The sequence below is a fragment of the Amphiprion ocellaris genome, chromosome 19 (genome assembly GCF_022539595.1).
Source record: "Amphiprion ocellaris isolate individual 3 ecotype Okinawa chromosome 19, ASM2253959v1, whole genome shotgun sequence".
NCBI classification, from domain to species: Eukaryota; Metazoa; Chordata; class Actinopteri; family Pomacentridae; genus Amphiprion; species Amphiprion ocellaris.
The window spans coordinates 8,749,552-8,755,894 of record NC_072784.1 but is presented as its reverse complement, the minus strand read 5'-3'; the positions used below and the strand labels follow the sequence as shown (position 1 = coordinate 8,755,894).

Here is a 6,343-nt window from a genome sequence, read left to right as displayed (position 1 = left end):
GTAGTGAAGCGCGACACAGATCAAAGGTAAAACAAAGGTGCATAAGTCCACCCTACCTCAGCTAGTCTATTGTAAGCCCGCAATAGCTGTGATGATGGGAAAATAAATCCAGCAAATAAACAAACTTTTCCCTTAGATGCACGAGTGATTGGACACTCCACTCTTCCATAAGTGGGTCAAAAACGACTCGTGGAAGAATCACTGTGCTTTTATGCCATTTTGGCTCAGAATAATCATTTGCATTCTTGTTTATGTTATATCTTGTTCAATTCAAAAAAATATTTCATGTTTGAAATGTGTTTATTTTTCACTTTATAACAGATTTTGAACATTTTGAAAAACTGAAAAAGAATATTACACAGAACAGCAAAAGAAGAATGTCAGCATTCATTTCCCACTCCTTTCCTCGAGCTGTTTCTGCTCTGCATCCCTCCAAGTTTGTGTACTTCATCACCTCTTGTATGATACTATCAGTAATAAGGAGCTCCCTGAATAGATGTTTTTTAATGTACAAGCTAAACTGCCGCACTGTTCAACATAGACATGATGCAGTTACTGTAAGGTGATACAGTTGAAAATCATCTGACTTTGAATTCATAACATAATTCCCGTCGAGGCAGATGGTCATACTTCCTGAACCTGAACCTGAGGCCTGCTGGAGGTTTGTTGCCAAGTACTTGCTCAAAGGAAATCCAACTTTGGATTTTTGGTGTTTCTCTGTATACATTTTGTAAGATCTTTGCCTTACTATGTAAAGGGCCTTGTTTACTTGAATTGAAGAGATATTTCACAGTGATGTAGGTACTTCTGTTGTAAACTTTAAAAAAAAAAAGTATGTCACTGTTGCTCAGAGTGGCCTCACAGGTTGTTTGACTGGTACAAAATGTCTTCAACAGCTGCTGCTGTACGTTCTGCATGTTAATTGAGGAACAAAGTCAAACTCAAAACTAAAAACCGAGGTAATGGAAAGCAAGGTTTCCTGTTATGATTGTCCATTTGACTTTGAAAACTTGATTAAACTTGACAGTTTAAGATTATTGAAATTGTTACAATTTCAAAACTCTGGCTCTTAAGGCAGCAGAGAGAAAGAAAAGAAGGAGAAACAGTGTTGCTACTACATCTTTTGATGTGATTTGAGGAATGCTGTACACTAAGTTTTGAGGTTATCGCGGTAACTTCAGGTTTGATTTTTCGGTGCTTTGACGGTGGTTTACTTCTTCTCACAGTGCTTAACCTGCTCCAGAGCTCGGCATGTTCCAGATAAGAGATCAGAGCATATAAAAGCAACATTCCTCACAAATCCTGTAGACCTCCGTGTGCAGATAGTGAAAGGAGAAGATAAGAGTTTTCAGAGCTGCAAGCAATTTGGAAGCCATTTCATTGCTCTGTCTGCCTTTGTGGAGCGATATACTCCTAAAACAGACCCTGATCAAACCACTAAAGCATTATAACTTGCAGGTGAGCCTTTTGGGATTTGCAATAAGCCCACTAATTAATTTTATTGATGTTTTAATTCAGTTCTTTATTTGCTCCTGCTACAGCCCCAGAGCCCTGGTCTTTTCTCTGTTGCTCTTCTCTTGCAGGTCTCTGGCTGGGCGGAGCCTGTAATCACCTAACCTGGTACACCTGGTTATATAAGCCAGCCTGCTGAACCAGAACTCTCTCTGCTCCTCTCATACTCAGTCACACATGCTCTACCTCATTTTACTTTACACTGACACCATGCACACTCACACACACCACTGATGCTGACTACCACACCTCATCATCATGTTTTACTTGGTAAATAATGCTTTGTTGCAGTTAAACTGCTCTCTGCATCTCTTTTGTTGTGACCTAAGAACCAGTCATAACAAACTGGAGGCTTGTCCATTGTGAGGTATGGCCTGGTGTTTGAAATGCTTCTTTCTCTTGGAGTTTTGTAAAAAAACCTCATTTGAACTGAGCACTTTGTTAACACAGCAGTTTGGGCTGGTGCGGTTTAGTTGGTTGTGGACAGATAAATTCAACATGGTGATACATGTGAGTTTCAGGTCTTGGCAAACCTTAAAAGGCCATGTGATTGTGCTCTTGGAGATGTACTTTGAGGTGTTTTGTGTTTCAGTGCAGGGTTTCTTGTTTGTGGCTGAGGAGACTGTTTGCTGTCCTTTTGATAGTTTGGGATTGGAGGCATAAAGTAGTAAGAGGTAGGTGTGCATACTGCTTGTAGAGGAGGTTCCCTTGCTGGGTTTAGCAGCGTTTCTCCTTTGTGTGTGTGTGTGTGTGTGTGACAAGCTGTTCCCCAGAAAGGGTGTATGTCTTGAGTTGAGGTTGGTTCCTAAATTTAATGAAAAAGATCCTGAAACTTTTTTTGGGTCTTGTTTGAATGCCCAGCTGCTCCACAGTGGGATAGAACTTTTCAAGTGGAGGTAGATACAAGTCATGTAGGAGCAGAAGCTGAGTGCAGTCTCCCAACCAGAGGCTGGAGCGTTGGGCCTTTATTTTCCAATCCTACTGCTAGGACATCCGACACACAGGGTGAGACAATGTTTTGGTGGACGCATTGTCTCTGTCAAAACTGGTTAGTTTGGTTGTTGTTTTGTACTCTCTGCTGTGTTCCATCTCCTTAGGTCTTCATCTTTCCTCTTAATTCAGCTTCAACGATCCAGTAGCTGGATGGATAAAGGTAAGTGGGCTGTTCGGGACACCAGCGGTGAGATTTTCTTCTTATATTTTGACATGTGTTTTGTTTTTGCACTAATACTCATCATGTATTTTGGTCCTGCTTTGGCCCCAGAGCCTTGGTCTCCTCTCTGTTGCAGGTCTCTGGCTGGGCGGAGCCTATAATCATCTAGTACACCTGGTACACCTGGTCAGACAAGCCAGCCTGCTGAACCAGAGCTCTCTGCTCTTCTCGCAGGTAAACCTTAAAAAGCCATGTGATTGTTCTCTTGAAGATGTACTTTGAGATGTTTTGTGTTTCAGTGCAGGGTTTCTTGTTTGTGGCTGAGGAGACCGTTTGCTGTCCTTTGATAGTTTTGGATCACTGAGGCATGTAGTAAGTGTTGAGCCAGGTGTGCATACTGCTTGTGCAGGAAGTTCCCTTGCTAGGTTTAGCAGCGTTTCTCCTTTGCTGGGGGGGTGACTTGTAGTGTTGAGGTACGGTGTTTAGAGCAGCCTTTTCCCCTTCTTTAAAGCTGCTCGGGAGCACATCCGTGGTTATCGGGGGATTACCAGTTTTCTGGTCGCCTTTCTCAGGCTAGCAGGCTGTTGGTGCATAAATACCCACCACCACACCTCATGAGGACCAGGGGAGTTATTTAGCTAGTTCTGTGACTAGGCAGTTAGGGGAAACCTTCCTTTGTTGTGACTGTTTAGGTCTTGGTGCTCACTGTTGGGCCTCAGCACATTATCATGCTGTCTTGTGTGGTGATGCTAATCTGAAGCATGGATGACTTTGTAAAAGCTTTTGTGGAGGCACCATTTGAAGATTTTGTAGATGAGCGTACAAAGGATCAGTTGATTAAAAATTGCTGGTTACAATAATATTGATGGTGATTAAAAACTACAGAGACTATAAAGGCAAATTTGAAATTAAACTTAATGAAAGTGTTGGACATGGAAAAAGTTGTTCCTGTTAGTGTTAATTTTTCTCCATTATCAATGACCCCTGGTGTAAACTTAACCTTTTGAACAACAAAAGGAGTTACTTTTGTTGAGACAATGTTGTGGCGGATGTGTTGTCTCTGTCAAAATTGGTTAAGTTTCTATGATTTTTTTTTTTTTTTTTTTTTTTTTTTTGTACTCTGCTGTGTTCCACCTCCTTAGGTCTTCATGTTTCCTCTTTATTTAGTTCAAGGATCCAGTTGCTGGATGGATAAAGGTGAAAGTGGGCTGCTTGGGACACCAGAGGTGAGATTTTCTTATATTTTGGCATGTATTATGTTTATGTGCCAATACCATCATGTATTTTACTCCTGTTACAGTCCCAGATCTTTGGTTTTCACTGTTGCTCATCTCTTGCAGGTCCCTAGCTGGGCGGAGCCTATAATCATCTAACCTGGAGCACCTGGCCAGTATACACTGACAACATGCACCACACATTAACTACTGCCACCATACACCCTTACACACACCTCATGTTTCTCTTAATAAATTAGCTTTTGTTGCAGTTAAATGTCTCTGCATCTCTTTTGTTGCAGCCTAAAAGCCAGTTGTAACACTATTAAATACTGCCAGGACAGCTGTATTCTTTACACACCAGAAGAATACATCTAAGCACAATCATTTAACAAAATGTGCACTTGTAATAGTTAGATACTCATGCCCTTATAATTTGGTGCAGATATTGATAAGCATGTTGACGTAGTCTGCAGGTTTTTGTAGCTTTCATTCATTCTTTGACTACCGCAGTTGTTGCTTTTAGTCTAATATATTTCTCTAATATTATAGTTTGCTCTTCATTTGTAAAACATGTCACTCTGGTGCAAGTAGACTTATGCACTTTTGGTTTACTTACAGAATTAATCTAATCTTTGGCGTTGAATGGATTGTTTTTATGCAGCTGTAAAAACAAAACGGTTTTAAATCTTTCACTTGGCATGGTGCAAATGAGGGATGACTAGTGAAATGATACAACCCCGAAAAGAATCATTTAAACTATTAGAAATTACAGAGGAAGAGCAGATTAATCCTGAAGTCTGTAATTGTAAAGAACTATTGTTTAGATTTAGTGGGTTAGGATATTTAGATGGCATGAGCCAGATGACAGCAATGTGAGGAGGTATTCCTTGAATTTGTCAGAGTAGCTGTACCTTTTACAGACACACAAGGCTGAACCATAAAGACAGATCAAAACTATGAAAAGGCACAAACGCAGGGAACAGAAGGGAGTGATGATTCACTGATTGCTGTCAGATGCTTTCACTGTCACTGATTGCACAAAGACTAACGACAAAAAACAAAATGACAAGAGGAAGAAAAGGACTGACGGGATAACAGAAAAGGAGAGACGAATAACAATGACTACAATGATGTTCTGTTATGGACTATGGTGACTAGCATCCATCAAAGTGAGTCAGTCATTAGACATTCTTTTGAGTGACTCATTTGTTTTTCATTATTTTAAAGCAAGAAGGAAATCTGCATTTTGTTGGCGTATGGGCTCTTCTGATTTTGAATTAATGGCCTGACTTTAAGGAATGCCAAAGTAAATCCTAAATTTAGCCCTTTGTGTGGTCTGTCGGATCTTAACTGTAAAAAGTTAAGTATTAGATCTGCTGTGGACACTCATTTTAATCAGAGGATGAATCCAAATGTTGCAATAACTCTGAACTGTCCTGAAGTGTGATGAAATGTCAACTAATTTCTCTTATATGTAAAACAAAAAAAATTCAGAAACTTTGTCTGCAGTCATTTTAGTAAGAACATGGAACACAAAGGGTGACTAGGGTGAAGCTGCCATACAATGCTGAGGTCAAGTTTCTAAGTGACTGACCTGCACTTGGGGTCACCAAATGTTGACATCAATGCTGGTCTCCACCCACACTATGATGTGTCTGTCAGCTGTTGAGGAATTTTCTGTTTAACAAGGCTTGAGGTTTGAAACAAAAGCTTCAATCAGACTGGATATGTCTTTGAGTCATTTATTAGATCAAACGCACAGTCAGTTGCTTGAGGTTCTCCGTCCGATACAGACTACAGAAGTTTTCTTATGCAGAATGTCACTGATGACAAACTCCTGCTGTTGCTGGGCGGGTTACGCTGAATGCATTGTTGTTTTGTTACCTACACAGTTCTCAGTATCCAGTCTGAGTTTGTGGTTTTGCATGTCTGTTGAAGTTCCTGCTTTAGCAGAGGTCGGTCTGGAACTGCTACATCTGAGGGTATGATGATCTTATCTTCACCTGACAGAAGTTGTATTTTATTTATTTGGACAGGACAGTGCATATTAGGGCTGCAACTAACGATGAATCGCCTGAGCACGATACGTCATCAAAAGTGGAAGTGAGCGCGCAATGCAACAGAAATCACTGTCCGAGCGTAATGGGGACGGACGTCCACGCTGCATTGTACATATATTATATATGCATATACTATACATGCACAATGCAGCGCGGATGTCCGTCCATGTTCCACACTCCGCTCGGATGGTGATTTCTGTTGCATGGTGCGCTCACTTCCACTTTTGATGACGTATCGTGCTCAGGTGATTCATTAGTTGCAGCCCTAGTGCATATTAATGAACATACAATCTGATAATTGTTTACACAAGGTTGCAGTAAATACACCAGACTTGGTACAAGGCCAATTTCCATTGATTGGAGAATGCTGGTAGACCTGGACCAAAAGCTTTGCTTCCTAC

At 40.8% G+C, this 6,343-nt stretch overlaps 2 long non-coding RNA genes across 2 annotated transcripts; both read left to right on the top strand.

Moving 5' to 3' along the window:
• The first annotated feature begins 1,634 nt into the window (after positions 1-1,634).
• On the top strand, positions 1,635-2,899 carry LOC111582923 (uncharacterized). The gene is made up of 5 exons (XR_002747367.2): positions 1,635-1,879; positions 2,105-2,186; positions 2,374-2,517; positions 2,610-2,665; positions 2,777-2,899. It is a non-coding gene; the product is annotated as an uncharacterized LOC111582923 (long non-coding RNA).
• A 655-nt stretch (positions 2,900-3,554) lies between these two features.
• Positions 3,555-4,150, top strand: LOC129347537 (uncharacterized). Its single transcript, XR_008599677.1, has 2 exons — positions 3,555-3,891; positions 4,006-4,150. It is a non-coding gene; the product is annotated as an uncharacterized LOC129347537 (long non-coding RNA).
• The last annotated feature ends 2,193 nt before the right edge of the window (positions 4,151-6,343 follow it).